We start from the raw sequence: 19,359 nt of genomic DNA, 5'->3' as shown, positions 1-19,359 counted from the left end.
CGGGAACGCGGTAGCCCCGTGTAAAGGGTTTGTTTTCGTATATAAAGAACCTGGAAACCGTCTTTGAGTGTATTAATGACTATCCTGGTGACTTAGTCCCTTGGCCACGCGGCCCGAACCCTCTCTACCGAACACTGAGTAGCCGGCTAAATACTACCATTCAGGAGCTAGTCGACCAGGCGACGACAATGTAAAATGCTTCGCCGTATTCGTCAAAGTTTTATTAAAAATTACATGGCATGAAAGTGTAGTCACGTCGAGTCGTGTATTATTATTTGACTTTAATTGATCACGAAGTACATAAACGTATGCTATGTATATAAACTTAAATGTTCCTGCTTAAGAATATGTGTAAATAAGTGAATTTTAAAATTGCAAAACGAGGGTTATTATTACCTATAAAATGCGTGTTTTCGTGGAAGTTGTATCTGTGAATTTTTATTCGTAATACAGTGGACATATGCCGGGAATGAAATGCACTTCATACGACTTCAGACGTGGTTCTAATTCAATGAATACAATTGAATGTGAAAATAAATGTTACCCAATTATCCCTTCCCTATCTTACAAACCATTAGGTACTTATTATCTTCCTGCCACGCAAGTGCAAAACGAAAACAGCACTGGAATTATTCTGTTTACCGTATCCAAGTTTATCCCTTGATCCTATCGGCATGACCCTTTATATGTTAGTCTTGTTTTACATTATACTTGCTGTTTTAATTTAGAATGTTGAAAAATCCTGTACATAACACAAAATACCTAACATATCACGATGCAAACAAATTATGTCAGGTCTTGTAAAAATATATTTCTTTCGTATACATTTTACAATCATAATTATTTCCCCAGTGAATATATCTAGGATCTCTGGACCTACTAAATTAAAACAGCAAGCATCCTATACCACAAACTAATTCCATCAGGATCGGATTAATTTGGATATGTGATACGAAACTATTAGTACAAAAATGAACCCTACACCAGTGAAATGAAAATCGACAAGTATTTTCCCGAAACGGGGTCTATATTATTTGATTATGAAAGACATTTATGAAAGAAATAAGTGTTCTCTAGCAAAAATTGTCATCCCTATTTATTTGTTGGTATAGAATTACTTCGTTAGTTTTGGCTTAATATATAACCTAACAAAATCATGTGTTTCAATACAAGAGTAAAGTTGAAAACACACGGTTTTGAATCGTAAAATGTAATTTTATGGTTTAATACAAAGCAGGTTAGACGTCAAAGTAATTTTTGGTTGATTTAATTATATCTGTTGCAAGATAAAGTTCGCGGCATATTTCTTTACTGCAGCTGTAAACATTCCGAATCACAATACAAACAAACAGCTGACAAACATTCTACCAGAAAAAATAACTGTCTTGCAACAAAAGTTACCAAATTCTGTTTTATTTCATTACCAACACAACCATTATTACACCACACGCTTCGTCAGGTTCCGGTTAGCCAACCGCAGGCACCCCTCTTTCGTTAACCAGAGGCTAGCCTTACCTGGAGGCTAGCTAACCTTTAGGATTTAGCCGGAGGTCATAATATTGGGCCTCAAAATCATTTTGTGAATCTGAACTAAATGTTATTGTCCAAATTGAAAAAAAAAAACAAAACCAAACAAACACTGTTAATTCGGTGAAGTAGGATATTGCCAGTTTTCGTGTTTTGAGTATTATTAAAAAAATGTGATGATTAATTTTATATTTTAATAAAAATATTTTATTTAATAATATTTATAAATAATATAGAATATATTTATTTAATTTGTAAAAATGCATAGTTAATAATTCCAATAAACTATTAACTAATTTGGTTTATAAATGATTACATGTTGTATGTCACATATATAAAAATATACAATTATTAGGAGATTATGTTACACTATATTTATTAATAAAAAACACAGGTTTTACATTTGAGCAACAAGGTCTCTAACAGTAACCCTGTGACTTTCATGTCACTGGTTACGGCGTGTCACAGGAACAAAATTTTTCTCTCCTCCTATCACTAGTTTTAAGATCCGCTCCCACAGGATGGGAAGGAAACGGACCAACAGAAATAATCTAGGCAACTGTACAGAACAGATTGCCGCCCTTGTCAATTATTGTACTAACTTAAGTTTTGGGTGAATATATACATAAGTATATATTACTTTTCATTGACACATCAATATCAAAATTTCATATTTCAATAATAAATCCTTCATTTGTTAATTGTGCAATTTTAATCTTATATTTGTACAAATGAATTTGTGATATTTGTTTCAATAATTTCAATAATGTTAAATTAAATTGAACATTAAAACATTTAATTTTTAAATATTAAGAGCGCTATCTTTTATCGGAATAGTAAGAATAAACTTTACATTTTGTTTGTGATAAAGAAATTATCAATTTTTTTTTTTTTAAGCAAATTTGAGAATGGTCACCTATTTAATAATTTTTCATTTCAATCGAATAATTATTTTTAATTAACTTCCAAAGTAGTTACAAACGGGAAGTGCAACATTTATTATTTTCGATTACATTTGTTAACACATTCGATTGTGTTTTAATACTGTAAAAATAAACAAAGAATAATTTTTATATTACTGTAGTTGTATAGAAATAGACCAACAGTTATAATAGAATACATGTTGTTAAATTTATGTAAAAATATTACAAATATTTTACTCTTTTTTTAAAAAAAGAAAATGTGAAACCGAATTGGATTTGTTTGGATAGTGTTTATTTAATGTATGAGAAAATACAAATTTGTAAGAAAATATTTAAAATGCTCCAACTGCCTCCCTGTGCTGGCTGTGAGTCTGTAAGAGCCCGTCTACAATAGTCCGAACCTGTGCGTGGTCCGTGTCCTTATCCGAATGTGAGTGACGTCACATTATCTCATCGTAAACTGCCCTGTCCACAATTGCGATGTACGATGTCCGAATGTATTGATTTCTAAAGTTGTTACCAGAGCGCAGTAAATGTGCCCAACCAAATGTTTTTGTTTATTGTTTTGATGCTTTTGTAGTTTTAGATTGAACTCATGAAAGTTGTGGGAGTTCAATATTATATATTTATTCAGTTAGTCAAAGTGGCTCTTCTTGACTTACAACACCTTCCATTTCCTTCAATAACAAAAACAAACACCATGTTTTCAAATGGGAACCGAAAATTCAAATATAGTGAGTGTTCTGTTCTTTTTCTGTGTCCGAAGCACACAGGTTGGGACGAAAAGTTCAAATTAACGAATGTCTTCGGACCAGGTAGGTTCGGACCTTCGCCCACTTGACGCATGACGTCAGACGTGTAGACTGTTCTTTAGGAAAACAAGTGTGTCCCAAGGTTCGGTTCGGCCATGTTACCGAAGGCAGAGGCATGCCAACTCAAGGACTACCTGGTTGTTCAGACTACCCATGATGCCATATTTAAATGAAAGAGAAGAATGTACAGATAAAACTTGTGGTTTATTAGCACTGGCACGAGGTACATGGTGCTATCGCACTCCTGACCATTTCTGTTATCGGATAGACGTCTCAGCACTAACCATGCCCGTTCCACTGGCGGATCTGATTACATTGCTAGTGAAGGTCACTTCGCGACGAGTGACGTGGCAGACATTTCCGTGTGGAACTAAGTCCCCGCAGCTAATACTAAAGCACATACATTGACGTCTTACCGACCATGGCCTCTAAGCCCATGCTCCGCACCACTAGTACCTGATCCCATTTTCGGAGCGCACCCCCAGGCCAGCGGGAATGAGTCAGGCGAGCGCCTCGGGTGTGACCCCAATAGATGTAAAGAAACATAAGGGCACAGAACCCTGGAGGCTCGAACCCATAAAACAATTAAGGGAAAAGCCATTAGGACAAAATTACTAATAACCCGACATGAAACAAGTGCGTCGTAGCCACTCCGTGCGAGCACCGCACGCACGGAGCAGACAACAAACCTCATTAACATTCACCGCGGCCACTGGCCCTAATTAAAGTGCCCGTGACTATGATCGAGTAAGACTAGAAGAAATCCCACTAAAACAATTCACAAGTGAGACAATATGTTAGTAAATTTACAGTCGCCAACTTGATGTCACAATTTAAATAATTAAATACTCTAAAACCATTGTTAAGCCTTAAGCACCCAATTACCAGGTGCTACCTTTTAATTGGGCACCTGGAACGTAGTTTTAGCTTATAATAGAGTAAATTAAGTTAATATAAGTTTTTGGCGCCGACTCACCAAGGAGGTGAAAGTTCCCCTCCCTTGCGAGGCGGCAATGTTCGGTAGTCTCCAAACACTCCGCGCCGGGTCAAGACGTGTGTCCGTGAGCAACCTTTCACTTTGTTTCACCGACCGGTCATTCTGCAGTCAATTTAATACTTAAACCTTTTCTTTTATTTCATCGCTGCTCACGTCGACTTGGCGTTTTTTTTTTGGCAGGCCCGGGCTTATACCGACCCCCTTCGTTAGTGGTTCCGCACCGCCTCGCTGACCACGCTACGTACGGCACTGGCCGACTCCAGACAATACGCTTTCGATAAACCGCCGCGCATACGCCTGCCGGCTGCAACCACAAGTAAGTATAATTTAAGGTCACGCTCACTGAGCCACCCTAAGACTTTCGGTAGGTACTGGCCGTCTCCAGAACACTCGTAAACGCGTACCGCGAGACTGCGGCAGTGAGTTCAATGTGAGATATTAGTGTCGTGTTTTGTTCTGTAAGTAACGTTGCCGTCGTCCGGGGTCTCGGGCTCGAGTCCCGGTGTGGCTCCTAGTGGGAATAGGCGGTTCTTGCTACGTATTGTCCGGGTGGGCGCCAGACTAGCTCTGTTCTAGTCATGAGTTTGGGGTCGTGGATGTATGTGCCCCTGCGTGGCCCACTAGGGCCGGCGGCGGTGTTGCGTGAGATGATTTTAAATAAGAGGCGTGGAGTTGAGGTGGTGGTGTCGTACCTTTTATTCATAGGAACGAGTCGTACACAATACAACACTCTACAGAGTTCCCCGGGGGAGTGGGGTTTACTCGTTATTCCGTGGCGCCGTATGATTTGTGTTCCGCGTTACGTGGCCTCGGACGCTGTTACGTCTCATACGTCTCACTGGTTACACGGGTAACGTAATTTCGTAACACAAAGGCGGGACACAAAATACACTGAATTAAGGGGGTGCGCACAAGTTACGTGGCACTCGTTACTCGGGTAACGTAAGTTAGCAATACAAAGTACGGGACACAAAATACACTGAATTAAGGGGGCGCGCACAAGTTACGTGGCACTCGTTACTCGGGTAACGTAAGTTAGCAATACAAAATACGGGATACAAAAATACACTGAATTAAGGGGGTGGACGATTGGAGACGGCCAATCCCGTATGCAAATGTCTCGGCGCGGGTGTTGTGCCCACTGTGGTGAAACACGCACCGCAATTAAGTTTGTCCTAGTTCCCTTGCGGGTTTGTGGTCAGTGCCGTGCGCGTGACCTTAAGTAAAGTTCTGTAAGTTGCGGGAGACGGCCCGTGCCGTATACTGAAGATCAGCCCCGTTGACCAAGTGTGGTGCGGGGTGTCTTTAAATTGATGCGGTCGGATTAGGTCCTGGACCGAAAAGAGGGACCGGGTACTCACGGAGAGGTTACGTAAAAAAAGGGGTTCTGTTAATTAGTGACTATATTTACCGGACGTTACTTTCGATGAAGACAAAGGATGTTGCCTCTCCGTGGGACGTAGGTCCGCCCCGGTCCGTGAGCTGCGCTGAACTGCCGAACTGGCATGGCGTCCGAGGGAGGCTCGGCCTCTCTCGCGCCAGGCGTGACCTCATTACGCTAGACTCAAAACGGGTGTGTCTGGAAGAGACTTTATTGTCGCTAAAATCCTAATTTAATGTTCCAGGAGGAATGGGTACGGTTATTCTCTTGTCTATTCAGGTTTTCGCGGGTTTGCCTTTAATTGCTGTTCGGCTCGCCTGACTCGGGTGGGCCATGGCCAGGGGTGTGTTCCGTTAGCGGGAGCATATACTGGCGGGTGCAGGTCGGGCTCTGGGGTGGTCGTCGGCCGGACGACGTCAACGTATGTTCATGTAATTGTACAATGGTTCATACGCCGCATAGCGCATTAGCATATTGTTTGTAGCGGTTCTACCACCGTATAGCGTACACATAGGGAATACCGCGTACCCATGCATACCACTGGAGAAGTCAGTTAATTAAACGTAAATCAATGTAACCGGTGTCGCTTACAATTATTTCGAGGAACCCCGTTGACGCCACTCCTGCTGCCTGTTTTAGTTTTTTAATTAAATATTAACGTTGTAAAAGATCTCAGGGGTTTTAACGGGGGTTCGGCCTCGTGGCTGCAGGCAGGAGCTCGTCTCGGTTTGGAAATTACCTGGGCTGTTCAGGCCACCCAGGACGCCTTGTAAATGAATGGTAAACGAGTTACAGGACACTGCACTTTATTCAGTATTGATACACTCATTCGTCCCGATACTGGCCGCGTCCGTTCCCTGATGGGAAGAATTTAATAAATTAAGAGTCGCACGAAATATCGTGCAACTGGGTTGGGGTCGGCGCCGAGCTGATTAAAAGATTTACAAAACTTACACTAATGCTGAAATGTTGAAGAGATGCTAAAGCTGATGGCCCGACGATCGCAGAGCGCCCGACCCCTGCGAGCTCCAAACGGTAACTGAGCGCGAGACCGCCCTGCGGCCTCGCGCCTAACCACGTGAAACGCGGGAAAACCGACCCGGCCAGTTTTGGACTTAAAGACAAGTTACACAATATATGCTTATAAAACAATTAGACATAATTTCCCTTACATGAATCCTCTTTTAAATTGTTATTAATTTAGTTGTTTAAATTTGACAAAATAATTATACAATTAATTAGGCGCATTGCTACACCCGGCCGGGCGCTGACGTCGCTTTGGTGTTCGTCGCGGCGCACTTTCACACACTCGGCGGACATCACGCTCGGGCGTGTTCGATGCACTTAGGAGCAAGTGTTGTGGCATAACGACCTTTGCGGACCAGAGGGAGCACCGGCGGTTGGCGTCAAATGCCCCCCCCCCCCCCCAACGAAGCTGTTATGCTCAACAACACTGCTTCTCACACGCATGGAAGTGGTGCACCGGTTCGACGCACTCAGGAGGTCAGGCAAGGTGGGAACCTGGGCGTGGCATACCTAGTGAATCCGTTTATAATTGAATTAATGGTGGTTCTGGCATGGCCCATCTGGGTGGTGTGAATCGTGAGCCCTGGGGGCTTTTTTTTGTATGAGATTGCGAGCTTATTAACGGGCCGAAAAATGGGTGTGGGAACTCCCTTGCCGGAGTTGGAGACGGCCCTGTCATCCCTAATGATTCCGCCGCCATGATCTGACCCAGGAAGTAGTCTTCTAAGTGTGTGGGTAGCTGTGGAACACGGTGTGAGACTCTGATAGGAAGTAATATTGGCGTTGCCTGTTCCTGTCGCCCTCCCTGGTGTGCGCTAGTCACCCCCTGGACAGTTGCATTTCCCTGTTTCTGGATGTTTCTGGTGACGTAATCCTGCAGATGGACCGGAGGGCGTCGTGCCCGCCTGGAAGGGACGGCATTTTCACTAACATTAATATCTAAAATTGTCTGGCTCTCCCCCTCATCACTGATCCTGTTAACAGCTGTGCGCCCTTTCCCAGAGCTTGTCGAGCCTCCAACTGTCGGTTGCGGTTGTGAGCAGCACGTGCGGGTCATTAACCGCCGCCGCCTCTGCGGATACCGCCTCTGCACTGTCTCTCCCTCCCCCTCTGACGTAGGCTCCTCAATGGACATGGTAAACGTGGACTCGCTCAAGCTGACGTCCAGCGGCCACCAGGGCTCGTCGACTTCGTCCTCCACATTGTTCGCGTCCCCATCGTCCGGTTGCCAGACAAGGTGAGTCGTCTCCTCCTCATCCAGAGAGGTCGGGTCTAGGTTGGTCATTGGCAAGATATTGTCCGCCGCAAGAGGAAGGAGGTTGGGTGGGGGGCAGTCGGGGACCAGAGAGTCCATGATGTTTGTGGACTCGGCTGGAGTCCCTGGTGCGGAACTCCCCGCATCTGACACTTGTGTAGGTGCAGTGGGGGTTGCGTGGCCGTCGTGGTGTCCGTGCGGGCCAGCCGCGTCCGGTTCGGACGAGCCCGGAGTTGGACTCGGAGGTGTGTCTGGTGGCCTATCATTCGGAGGTCCCACCCCTGCTGGGGCCGGGTCAGGAGAAGTGGAAGTTGTGTAGCCGTTGCGGCGTCTGTGCGGGCTAGCTACGTCTGGTTCGGGCGAGCCCGGAGTCGGGCTCGGAGGTGTGTCTGGTGGCCTATCATTCGGGGGTCCCACCCCTGTTGGGGCCGGGTCGTTCACTGCGAGACGCAGGTCGTCTCGGTGCACTTTGGCCGGTCGCCCGCTGGGGGTGCGCACGGTGTATGTCGATGGCCCGGTTCGTCACAGAATTTGGCGGGGTTCTGACCACTTGGGGGCCAGCCCCGCGCAGAATTTATTCTTTCCGGAAGATAAATGGTGTTGCCGCACATACACCCACTGCCCGGGTTCAAGCTGAGCCGGAGGGCGGGTGGACTGCGGTGTCTTTTGAGCCAGGAACTGTGTCTGTTTTACGCGTGCCTGCTCCCTCATGGCTGCGATCTCCTCCCCTCCATAGATCCTCGGTAGCCACCGCGGCCACCCGACACTCTCCAGGGAGGGCAAGGTTCTGCCCCAGGAGTAGTTCAGCTGGAGAGTGGCCCGTGACCACATTGGTACGTCGGCGCAGACAATACAGCAATTTGGGCAGCTGTATGTCCCACTTTGAATGATCCAACCCGAGGCGGAGGCGGAGCTGAACCTTTATCTCCTGGTTCCTCCGCTCGGTGGGATTCGCCTGAGGGTGGTATGTAGGAGTGGTATGGTAGAAAATCCCCCACCGGCGGCATCCGGCTCGCCAGCGCCCCCCGGTGAACTGGCATCCATTGTCTGTTAGAAGTACCTTCGGGAAGCCGAATCGTGGGTAAACCTCCATTTCTAGGAGGGACAAGATGGTGCCCGACCTGACGTTGGAGACTGGGAAGGCTTCGACCCAGCGGGTGAAAAGATCGGTAATGACGACTAAAAACCTTTTCCCACGTGATGTGCGGGGGTATGGTCCCATGATGTCTAAGGCTAGTGTGTGAAAGGGTTCATTTGGTCTGCGGGGCTGCTGCTGCTCTACCCCGTCGGCTCGCCGCGACTTGCGCTGTTGACACAGCTGGCACCTCCGCACGTAGTCGCGGACGTCCCTGACAACACCGGACCAGTGGAATTCCCGACTTAGCGCCCCTCGCATTTGCTACGCGCCCGGGTGGCCAGCCAGGTCGTGATCGTGGTAGAAGTTCAGGACCGCTGAATGGGCTGCCGCAGGTATGTATATTCTCCAGGCCTCCATGTTCCCTGGTACCCGTGTCAGCAGCTTCCCGTCCGCACATCTGTGGTACGGCTGCACCTGTTCCCCGCACCTGGCCACCCACCCCCTTGCTGACTCGTCGTCGTGCTGCGCCTCCAGCACGACACGATGTAGGGCCGTGAGTGTGTCCGGGAGAGACGTGTCTGGATCTGTGTTGGAAGCGGTGGCGTACAGAACTGCGGGTTCGGCTGTCCCCGGGGTGTGCGCGGGGTGTCCTACGGGCGGTAGCAGCTCCTCCCAGCTGCCCTCGTCATGATACTCGGTGTTAGGATCGGGGTGTCGTGATAACTCGTCAGCCAATTGATTTTCGCGCCCTGGAACGTGTTCGACGTGGAAGTCAAAGTTTTGGAGTGTCAGGGCCCACCGCGTGAATTTCGACTTCCGGCCCTGTGCCGAGTCGAGCCACTTGAGACACTGGCTATCAGTACGCAGGGTAAATGGCCTACCCTCCAGGTGGTGTCGGTAGCGCCATACTGCCCACACGACCGCGAGGCACTCCTGCTCATTGACGTGATAGCGGCGCGCCGCTGGGCTGAACTTGGCGCTCGCGTATTCCACTACGCGCCGTTCCCCCTCCGGACCTACTTGGTACAGCACCGCCCCCATCCCCTCCTGACTAGCGTCCGTTTGCAGGAACACGTGCTGCTCGGGGCGGAGGCGGGCGAGGGTGTGGCACTCCCGGAACAAGTGCTTCACGTCAGCCAGCGCGCGGTCCGCCTCGTCTGTCCACCTGAACCTGTTCTTGGGGGAGAGAAGGGCTGTCATCGGTGCCGTGACAGTGCCGAAGTGGGGGATGAAGCCCCTCAGCCAATTGAGTAGGCCTATGAGTTGCTGCAATTGTTTGCGGGTACGTGGTGCAGTCTTAGACTCAATTAGGTCGAGTTGCGCTGGTAAAGGTCGGCATCCGTCCGCGCTCACAATGTGGCCCAGGTACTCTAGTTCTGTAGCACCGACGTGACATTTGTGGGGCGCGCAGGTCAGCCCATGTCTGGCCAGCCGTTCGAGGACCATGGCAAGGTGCTACGCATGCTCCTCCCACGTCCGCGACCAGACAATGACGTCGTCCAGGTAGGCCGCGGCAAACTTGCCCACGAACCCAACCAGGACGCGGACCATCATGGTCTGGAAGGTCGCGGGGGCGTCCATCAGCCCGAACGGCATGGCGCAGAACTGAAATCTGCGGCCATCGGGAGCGGTGAATGCTGTTTTGGGTCTGTCCTCCGGGCATACTGGGACTTGCCAATATCCTGACTTGAGGTCTAATGAGGTGAAAACACGGGCGTCCCCCAGTCCTGCCAGAGCATCTGTTATGTTAATGAGAGGTGGGGGGTGTTGGTATGGTGATGGAATTGATGGGTTTGAAGTTGACACAAAACCTGAGCGAGCCATCCTTTTCTTTCGCCATCACCACTAGACAGTTGTAGGGCGACTCGCTCGGCTCAATTACCCCGTCACGTAGCATTTCTGCTATTTGTACCTGAATGGCCTCACGTTCTTTGGGTCCGAAACTTAAAGGTTTTACAAATTTAGGTTCATGAGGACGTGTAGGAATCGTGTGCTGCGTTACCGTGGTGCGGCGTAACATGTCCGCGGCCGCGAACACCTGAGGGTGCTGTGATAGAACCTCGTTGAACCGGTCCACGTGTTCTGCAGGTACCTCATTGCGCAATTCCCCCACGGTGATGGCTGGCGCGGTCACGAGTGGCCTGTCCCCGCCGATGCTGTACACCGTCCTGCGACTCGCACGTCCCACGTGCACCTTACCGTCCCTTACGACGATGGACGCGTCCTCCTGGACGAGCCACGGGAGCCCCAGGATGAGGCCGTCCCTCAACTCCCGTAGCACCAGGGCGGTGGTCTGACTGCTCATATCTCTTATGGTGATCGTTACCTGAGCGCGCCCAGATGTGAGCGCGCAGGTCCCACGAGTGGCCAGGAGGATGTCCTCCTCCCCCGGCTCCAGCTCTGCCTCGGGTACCAGGTGGGCGGCAATGTAGGAGTGGCTCGCCGCAGTGTCCACCAGGGCATGGACAGGTCGCCCGTTGACCATAACCGGCACACGGATCAGGCCCCCCGCGTTGTCGCCTGCTCGCCCCAGCCGGTTTGGTGTTGCCGTCCGCGCTGCCGGGTGCGCCGACGAGTCAGCGTGGTGCGGCGGCGACCCGGGGCGGGGCGGCGCCACGTGGTGCGTGGCACCACTGCCAGATGTGACAGGTGGCGGTGGTGCGTGGCCGCGCCCCGCAGGTGGTGCCGGAGTTGCCGAATGCGCTGACGAGTCAGCGTGGCGTGGCGGCGACCCGGGGTGGGGCGGCGACACGTGCTGCGTGGCACCACTGCCTGACGTGACAGGTGGCGGTGGTGCGTGGTCGCGCCCCGCAGGTGGTTCTGAAGTCGCCAAGTGCGCTGACGTGTCAGCATGGTGCAGCGGCGACCCGGGGCAGGGCGGCGACACGTGGTGCGTGGCACCACCGCCTGTCGCGGCGGTTGATGAGTCGGTGCGGACGGGCCTGGTTTCCGGTGACGAGGCCGTGAGCTGGCGGCAGTAGCCCGCTGGTACGCTGCACCCTACTTGGTGTTTCCCGCCGGAGAAGTCCCTGACCGTTGAATTCTCTCCAGCGCAGCGCGGGTAGGGCAATCTCCGTGCCAGTGATATACCACCCCTTGGCAATATCTGCACCTAGGTGGTCGTGTTGGCTGCTCGTCTGTGGGTTGGTTCTGTTGTGCTGCTTGCTCGGGCTGGCGTGCGGCCGTCGGAAGGGCGCGGCCCCGCCTTTCGCCCGCCGGTGTAGCGTTTGAAGGTGCCGGGGTTCTGTAGGGCACTACCGCCAGTCGATCTTCCGGCGGTACGGGCTGTGGCCGCGCCGTCACCTGTTGACAGGTCCTTGTCGTGAGTGCCTGTACGTCCCGCTCGATCTCTCTGGCCAGCTGCACGAAGTCCTCCAGGTCACGTCCGGTGGCCCCCCTCAGGTGGGGCCGCAGCTACCGCCTCATCAGCTCGACCACTAGTCCTAGGGCCCTCGCTCAAATAACCTCCCGTGGCTAGGCGGCGATGGAGCCGCACCTTGGCCCGTATGAACGCCTCCACGTCCTCTTCGTCGCCTTGTGGGGTGCAAAACAGAGAGCGCCGGCACTTTGCTCGTGCCCGCGCGTCGTCGAACCGGCTTTCCAGCCGAGAAATGAAGTCGTCCCATGCCATTTAGCCTTCCCTGACCATGGTCCACCAGTCCCGGGCAGCTCCTCTAAGCTGGTCACTCACTCGCTCTGTCCACTCATCGAGTGGAACGCCGTAGCAGGCCAAACGGTCTCGGCAGGTGCGGCCGAATGCTCCTGGGTCTTCGTGTTCCTGCCCGGCAAACTCGGGAAGCCTATTCCCGGCGCCTGCGCGGGCTGGGCCGGCCATGACCGCTACTTGCGTCGGCGCGGTCGCCTTACATTCACACGCCTGGCACATGAATAGTCCGTCCCGGAAAACTAGGAATTCTCGCGCGACTGTACATGTTCGGTGACGCAGCGTGCCGCACTGGTAGCAAGTGGCTAACTCGTCTAACTGTCCGCGGCATTGTGCGGCCCCGCACTCGCCCCCTCGTACGTTTGGTTTCTGCGGCTCCGGTTTTGCGGGCTGGTCACTCTCGTCCCCGGGACATCCTGCGTCGTCTGTCTCCGCAGTGTGCTTCACCGCCCGCAAGCACGTCTCCCATGGGTCGTCCCCGTTCATGTTGACGTGTGACCTGTCACGCGTTCGCGGCAGACTGATACGAGCGACGGATCAGGACGTCGATTACAGGGCGCGAGCAGGTAGGGAGGACCGCCTCCCCTCACCATCGAGTCGGTGTCCCGTGCTCGCACGCCTCCTGTCCCGTGGTAGCCGAGTCATGCGTGCGCGGCTGTGCACGGCTGTGTCTCGGTGACGTCACTCTGCGCCGCGCAGGAGTCCCGCGGTTGCGGCGTGCCGTTCCCGCGGTTCCGAGTCGTAACCGATCGCGGTGAGACGCAGTGTAACCGATCCCGGCCGTATCCCGCGGTGCCGGCGTTATCGCGTCGTGGCGAAACCGATCTTCTTGTCTCCCGTTACTATCTCGCCGCGCCGTCTCCCGTCGCTATATCGCGGCGCCGTATCCCGTGTCCTGGCGCGCCGGCTTCCGCTGCCACCTTGGCGTGAGACTGTCGCGTCGGAGTTATGAAAATAAAGTTAAAATTTTTTAAAATACAAATGTTCCTTATTGAATAGTCCCGAAATGATAAAATGTCACAAAAACTGAATGCCACTTGCCGGCCTTAAACTCACTCGTGCTGAATTAATTTTGATGTACTTTATAAAGTTTGAAAAACGTTCAAAAGTTCGTTTTTCGAAAGCCACACTAGTTGCGCGCCAAATGACGCCACTTTCGCTGCCTGTTTTAGTTTTTTAATTAAATATTAACGTTGTAAAAGATCTCAGGGGTTTTAACAAGGGTTCGGCCTCGTAGCTGCAGGCAGGAGCGCGTCTCGGTTCGGAAATTACCTGGGCTGTTCAGGCCACCCAGGACGCCTTGTAAATGAATGGTAAACGAGTTACAGGACACTGCACTTTATTCAGTATTGATACACTCATTCGTCCCGATACTGGCCGCGTCCGTTGTCGGACCGCTATGACACGCGTATCTCTATACGTGACTTTGTGCGCGACCAAGATAGATTGCAAAGTTATATCGACAAGCTGAAACAGTGGATTCTCGTCCCTATGAAAGGTTTAGCAGATAAACACGAAACTGGTATTGGCACAACTTAGGCTGGCTGGCAAATACGTAGAAAAGTTCCTATGTTCAGGATTGTTTGCAGTCTAGCCTGCTACGAAATATTAACGTCTCTGAAATTACGTGGACACGCCAGCTGGAGACGTACACGTAAAAGTCTCTTGGAAATGAAAGTTATTTAAATAAAACACACGTTACAAATTACACGTTTATAATGATGATAATTAAAAGGCGAAAGTTAGTAAGTATTATTCTTAACACTTATTACGGAGGATCTACGACGATGACGATTAATTGGCTAATGAGCCGAAAATTGCGTACCACTACTACGTGGTCCTTAAACTGGACATGGAATTACGTATGAAAATAAAGTTCCCTGATGGGAAGAATTTAATAAATTAAGAGTACCACTGGAGAAGTCAGTTAATTAAACGTAAATCAATGTAACCGGTGTCGCTTACAATTATTTCGAGGAACCCCGTTGACGCCACTCCTGCTGCCTGTTTTAGTTTTTTAATTAAATATTAACGTTGTAAAAGATCTCAGGGGTTTTAACGGGGGTTCGGCCTCGTGGCTGCAGGCAGGAGCTCGTCTCGGTTTGGAAATTACCTGGGCTGTTCAGGCCACCCAGGACGCCTTGTAAATGAATGGTAAACGAGTTACAGGACACTGCACTTTATTCAGTATTGATACACTCATTCGTCCCGATACTGGCCGCGTCCGTTCCCTGATGGGAAGAATTTAATAAATTAAGAGTCGCACGAAATATCGTGCAACTGGGTTGGGGTCGGCGCCGAGCTGATTAAAAGATTTACAAAACTTACACTAATGCTGAAATGTTGAAGAGATGCTAAAGCTGATGGCCCGACGATCGCAGAGCGCCCGACCCCTGCGAGCTCCAAACGGTAACTGAGCGCGAGACCGCCCTGCGGCCTCGCGCCTAACCACGTGAAACGCGGGAAAACCGACCCGGCCAGTTTTGGACTTAAAGACAAGTTACACAATATATGCTTATAAAACAATTAGACATAATTTCCCTTACATGAATCCTCTTTTAAATTGTTATTAATTTAGTTGTTTAAATTTGACAAAATAATTATACAATTAATTAGGCGCATTGCTACACCCGGCCGGGCGCTGACGTCGCTTTGGTGTTCGTCGCGGCGCACTTTCACACACTCGGCGGACATCACGCTCGGGCGTGTTCGATGCACTTAGGAGCAAGTGTTGTTGTGGCATAACGACCTTTGCGGACCAGAGGGAGCACCGGCGGTTGGCGTCACCTTTCTCCACACGGCCGAGCGGCCTCAGGGGATTTAAGGGTAGACTTCAAGCAGCGTGCCTAGCAGGGAACGTGAGGGCAGAGTACCCACGACCCACCATCAACGGCCTAGTGTCTCCCTAGCCTGCCCCCCCCCCCTTCACGGGACAATAGCAGCACTGTGACGCCCGTAGCGCCTGTCAGGTAATTCCCGGGCCCTCTACAGAGGCCGGGTGATGGCAACATGAAACTCTAACACTTTACTTAAGAAGTAGACACCCTCGTGCTGACTGTGCAGGTGATGTGCGGCTCTATACTACCGTGACGAACATTCCTGCGATGGACAAAGTCTCTGAAGCTAATACTGAAGTATATACAGGAAACTGCGACACTTTAACAATCTTCTTAAGGCGTAGATGTCGTCGTGATGTCTGTGCACGTGATGTGTAGTACTACACCGACGTGGCGGACATCTCTACTCCATATTATATTGTGCGGGAAGGTGCTATTTCTGCATGGCGTGTAGGCTGCCAGCCTCTGGGAACTAATGATGGACGAGGAATGAAGGATAAGATACTATCAAGCGGACCTCGGCGACCAAGGGATAGCCTATCTACGTTGCAGATACGTGGAGGGCGGTCGTGTGGTGGAATTAGATGGGAGAACAGAATGGATTGGGTGGACTGTTGGGAACTTGTAACACACCATCAATATAAGGTTACAATATTAAATACTACAAGCACAGAAAACAAATTTGGCACACTTTCAACATTATTAAGAGACATCCAAGTAAACATTCGGTATATAACGAGCGCCTTCATAATGTTATGGCCTTTTCACAATCTCCTTCTAAACATATTCCCCAGCAAGAGAATGATTAAGTTAAGGCGTTCCTTAAGTTCAATACTCACATATTTGGTTTTCACAATCGTAACATTTATGTTACACTTATGTAGGGTTTCTTAGGTAGGGACCATCTTGTCATAGAGTTTTTTTTCGTAGAGATAAAAGTACGAATAATTTTTAGGGTGATATTCGAAATTGTTATCACTTGATACCAACGACATGTAGCTATTTAATACAAACTAACCTAAAATAAGCCTACATTTGTGAAGTGTTTATTAAGTTTTCTTCAAAATCAAAAATTTATAAAAATTACAATTAATTTTTTTTTTTTCTAATTTGTTGGAAGGGAATCACAAATCATATTCAATATGTACCATAACCCAATGAACATATTTTTTCTTCTTGAGAAATCTCGCAAAGAAATTACATATATTTATCTCTTCATGAAATTTATGGATGTGTTGCTTCATTCGTGAGTTATGGCTGCTTTTCCAAAACTTAAACAAAAAATTAATTTTAACAATTGTTACTTCTTCTGCCATCACCCGACCTCTGATTAAGGCCCAGGAGGTACCTGACGGGTGCTACGGGCGTCGTGGTGCTGCTGATGTCCGGGGGGCGCCATGCTAGTGCGATACTAGGCCGTGGATGGTGGGTCGTGGGTACTCTGCCCCCTGGTGCCTTGCCAGGTACGTGGCTTGAAACTTATCCTGAGTTGCGGTGCTCGGCCGTGTGGAGGACGGAAGGTTGCAGAATGACGGTAGATGATACAGTTTATATTAAACGGTGTTTAATTCACGTACTTTCCGGTGGTACGCGTGGGTACCTGGTATGCCCTACACGTACACTACGTGGTACAAAGTCGCTACACAAACCTCGCTAATGTGCTGTGCGGAATTTACGCCGTATTAAATTTACACTTTAAAACAAAACACAACAATACAACAACACTTGGATTTTACCGCGGCAGTCTCGCGGGAACGTGATTAATGTTTGCTGGAAACGGCCAGCACAAAGAGTTAACGAGTCTGGGAGGGCTCGACGAGCGTGACCCTAAATTAACTGTAACATTTATGTGATGTTGGAGCCGGCAGGCGTATGCGCGGCGAATTAACAAAAAAATACTGTGGCTGGAGTCGGCCAGTACCGTAAGTGGCGTGATCCGCGACGCGGTGCGGAATCACTAAAAAGACGGTCGGGATAGGCTCGGTTCCGCGGAATACACGCCGAGTCGACGTGAGCAGCAGCGAATTAGAAGGTTACGTGATTACATTACTTACAGAAGGAGCGATCGGTGAGCACAAAGGTGAAGGCTGCTCACGGACGAACACGTCTTGACCCGGTGCGGAGTGGTTCGAGACTGCCGAACATGGCCGTCTTGCAAGGGGGGAGGAAACTTTCCCTTCCCTTGTGAGACGGCGCCAAAAACTTATATTATATTAATTGGTTGAATTATAAAAAAAAAACACATTCCAAGAGCTTAAATAAAATCTAGCACCTGGTAATTGGGTGCTTAAGGCTTAACAGTTTTTTTGTATTATTTAATGATTTGAAATGTCGTACCAAGTTGGCGACTGTCAATATAGTGACAAATTGTCTCAATGTAAATTGTTTAGGTTGGATTTCTCCTAACCTGTTTTGATCAGGTTCATGGGCACTGTAATTAAGGCCAGTGGCCGCGGCGACTGGTAATGAGGTTCGTTGACCACTCCGTGCGTGCGGTGCTCGCACGGATTACCTACGACGCACTTGCTTAATGCTTATGAATAATTACTATTGTTCTAGTGTCTCATTCTTTGATTGTTTTATGAAATCGAATCCCCGGGGTCCCGTGTCCTGAAGTTTATTGGAGTTTATTGAGGTAACGCCCGGGGCGCTCGTTTGACTCATTACGGCTGGACTAGGGGTGCGCTCCAAAAACGGGATCCGGTACTGGCGGTGCGGAGCACGGCCTTAGAGGCCATGGTCGGTACGACGTAACTTCTTTCTGTTTATACCCAGCATACATTTTATTTAACTTGTAGGTGTCTGTAAGGAATGTTTAATAACTTATAGGCCCGATTTCGGCTACCTAAATTTAGCTCAGCATAAGATTGCTTGGCACTCCTTAACCATTGGTGAAATTATTCAATGTTTTGGGCAGCCCTTAAACTAGCTTTAAGAAACCATTCATAGTTAGGCGATATTGGTGAAACCAGGTATTAGTGTTGGAAATTGGCAAACTTTTGTGAATTTTTTCCTTAAGAATTTATTGAGTTGAACTCATATTGTAATGAATAATTTTTGGGTTATGTATAGTTTTTTGTTCGACTTCTCTTTCACTAGCGCACTTTTCAACACTTTCCCAAAAACTTATAATGTTGCTCTGGGCGTTCTGGCCGGGCGGTTCCTTTTCTGTTTGCCAATATATATATATATATATATATATATATATATATATATATATATATATATATATATTTATATGTCTCTCTGTGTATTAATATTAGAGGTGTAAAAGTAACGAAAAAATGTGTACCCGTATGTATTCGTTACTATAACAATTAGTACTCGTTACTTCTGATACCGCATGACATGGCACATGCTATGTTATGTAACAGCATCGAATCGAGTCGTATTTCGTACGCGTACAGTATGACGTCGCGTAAATAAAAATAAATCGAATATAAACAATTAAAAATATTTGTAATTAACAGCTTTTGTTAACCAAGAAACAATTAACTCTCATTAGAGCGGCTTTATTATAATATATAATTTAAGATAAGAACATAAAACGTGAAAATACGCGATTATAAAAAACAAAAACATACATATTTATAATTTGTAAAAAATACTTTCTTACGTTGTTTCTGTTCGAATCTAAAACTTTATCTACACACACAATACCTTTAATAAACAGTAAAAAACTTGGACGACGAATTTCCAAATCATGCTTTTATTAATAAACAAACATCGTTCTTTGTAACGAATACGCGCGCGCATGCGTGAAACATACGAAAGATGCGAGTAACGAATTGCATTCGTGTGTAACGTTTTCTTAGCCATTCGTCAATACACAACCGAACCTGTATTTCTATGGATTCCT

This window comes from Bacillus rossius, chromosome 15 (assembly GCF_032445375.1).
Source record: "Bacillus rossius redtenbacheri isolate Brsri chromosome 15, Brsri_v3, whole genome shotgun sequence".
NCBI classification, from domain to species: domain Eukaryota; kingdom Metazoa; phylum Arthropoda; class Insecta; order Phasmatodea; family Bacillidae; genus Bacillus; species Bacillus rossius.
The sequence above is the reverse complement of the archived record's forward strand: the minus strand, read 5'-3'. Positions refer to the sequence as shown.